The 2,500-nt window shown below is 40.0% G+C and overlaps 1 protein-coding gene across 1 annotated transcript in view; it reads right to left on the bottom strand.

Moving 5' to 3' along the window:
- col4a5 (collagen, type IV, alpha 5 (Alport syndrome)) overlaps window positions 1-2,500 on the bottom strand; it is a 58,957-nt gene that overhangs the window by 39,409 nt on the left and 17,048 nt on the right. The gene's annotated exons all lie outside the window — the stretch shown is intronic.

Raw genomic sequence — 2,500 nt, 5'->3', positions numbered from 1 at the left:
AAAGTGAAAAATTCTGCATTCCAAAATTCTTCCTAAATTGGGTCCAAATTCGAAGGGAGTGCTTAATCACAGGACTACTGTTGGGAATAGCCGAAGAGAGTGGAAGTGCGGCGCTTAAGAGGGCAGATAGAGACAATGGGCTAATAGCGCTGGACTCCATTGTTACCCAGACTGGGGCTGAGTCGTCAAGGTGAAAATGCACCCAATACATTAGAGAACGGATATTAGCCGCCCAGTAATAGTATTGAAAATTAGGAAGAGCCATTCCACCCGTTTGTTTGGGTCTTTGAAGAAAAGCTTTCCGTAACCGAGGATGTTTACCATTCCAAATGTAATTTATCATTAAAGAGTCAAGGGCCTGAAAAAAGGATTTGGGAAGAAAGATGGGGAGACATTGGAATAGATATAGGAACTTTGGGAGTAATGTCATTTTAATTGAATTTATTCTGCCTATGAGAGAGAAAGCCAGAGGAGACCACTTCGATAATATTTGCTTCGCCTGATCCAATAATTTGAGGAAGTTAAATTTAAGTAGGTTTTTAAAATTTCTGGTAAAACAAACCCCAAGGTAACTCAGATGGTCTGTCACCACTTTGAGTGGGAGAGCTGTATAATCAAGTTTAAGAGCTTCTTTATTAATCGGAAAGAGTTCGCTCTTGCTCAAGTTAAGTTTATAGCCAGAAAACTGACTAAAGACCTCCAACACAGAAAGAGCCTCCGGTAAAGAGGAGGCTGGCTTGGCGACAAACAAAAGTAAGTCATCGGCGTATAATGATACCTTATGTTCAATTCCTCCTCTCCATATCCCCTGAATCTGTTTGTTACCACGAATGGCAATAGCAAGTGGTTCGATTGCAATAGCAAAAAGGAGCGGGCTCAAAGGACAACCCTGCCGGGTCCCACGGTGCAGATCAAAACTACTTGAGTAACGGCTGTTTGTTAATACTGAGGCAGAAGGACATGCATATAATAATTTAACCCAAGAAGTGAAAACAGGACCCAAACCGAATTTTTCCAGGGTGAAAAACAAATAATTCCATTCTACTCTGTCAAATGCTTTTTCAGCATCCATAGAAGCGAGGCATTCTGATTCAGTATTTCTGGGGGAATATAAAATGTTCATTAGCCTGCGGGTATTATAAAATAATTGGCGTCCCTTTATAAACCCAGTTTGGTCAGGAGATATGATAGAGGGGAGAGCATCCTCCAATCTATGGGCGAGAATTTTAGCAAGTATCTTCACATCCGTATTTAATAGTGAAATTGGTCGGTATGATGCACAATCTAGAGGGTCTTTATCCTTTTTTAACAACAAGGAAATACAGGCCTGGTAGAACGAAGGCGGAAGTTTACCTGAGTCAAATGAGTCTGAGAGTACTGAACATAAAAAAGGCGATAATTCGGCTGAAAATTTCTTAAAAAAGTCAGATGAAAATCCATCTGGGCCAGGAGATTTGCCTGATTGCATAGATGTTATTGCTGCAATAATTTCTTTCTGAGTAATAGGTGCCTCAAGGCTATGTCTCAGGTCCTGAGAAATGGAAGGCATGTTCAGGCCACTGAAAAAGGTTTCCATCACCGTTGCGTCTACTGTACAATCAGAACTATACAAATTTGAATAGAATGTTTTGAACTTTTCGTTTATCAGTTTCTGATCTGATGTTGTACACCCACTGTCTGTCCGTATTCCCGGGATGAGTTGCTTCGCTCTAGTTCCGCGCAATTGATTGGCCAGGAGTTTACCAATCTTGTCACCATGCTCGTAAAAAGTACTTCTGCTCCTAAGCAACTGGTCTGCAACCTGACGAGAGGAAAGAAGGTTGAATTCTGTCTGAAGTTTTAAACGTTCTTTGTAAAGTTCAGATGAAGGTGAGTTAGCGTATTGTCTGTCTATGTTCAGAATCTGATCAGCTATTTCAGTTTGTTTCTGTTTTGTACATTTATTTTTGTATGCTGCAAATGATATAATTTCACCTCTCAAATAGGCTTTCAGAGCTTCCCAAATTGTTGCATTGGACACATCAGGTGTTTTATTTATACTCAAGAAAGTTTTAATATGTGTAGAAATGTGTGAAAGAAAACTCTCATCTGTGAGCAACAATGGATCCAGTCTCCACTGCCTTCTTGTATACTCAACGTCAGGGAAAGCCAGTTGAAGGAGCAGAGGAGCGTGATCTGAGATCACAATACTTTCATAACTACATGACTTTAGGTCTGAGATCAATAAATTATCAACAAAAAAATAATCAATTCGGGTGTAAGTGTGGTGGACATGTGAAAAGAATGAATATTCTCTTCCTGTGGGGTATAAAAACCTGTATGGATCAGAGAGGCTGTAATCAGCAAGAAATGATTTGATATAACCTGCAGATCTGCTAAGAGTGGCAGGTTTGGGGGAAGAGCGATCTAAGACAGGATCTAGATAACAATTAAAATCCCCACCAAGAATAAGAGAATGGGAATTTAGATCGGGGAGTTGAGAAAAAAATCTCTCAAAGAA

This window comes from Ammodytes marinus (assembly GCF_949987685.1).
Source record: "Ammodytes marinus genome assembly, chromosome: 23".
NCBI lineage: Eukaryota > Metazoa > Chordata > Actinopteri > Uranoscopiformes > Ammodytidae > Ammodytes > Ammodytes marinus.
The sequence above is the reverse complement of the archived record's forward strand: the minus strand, read 5'-3'. Positions and strand labels throughout refer to the sequence as shown.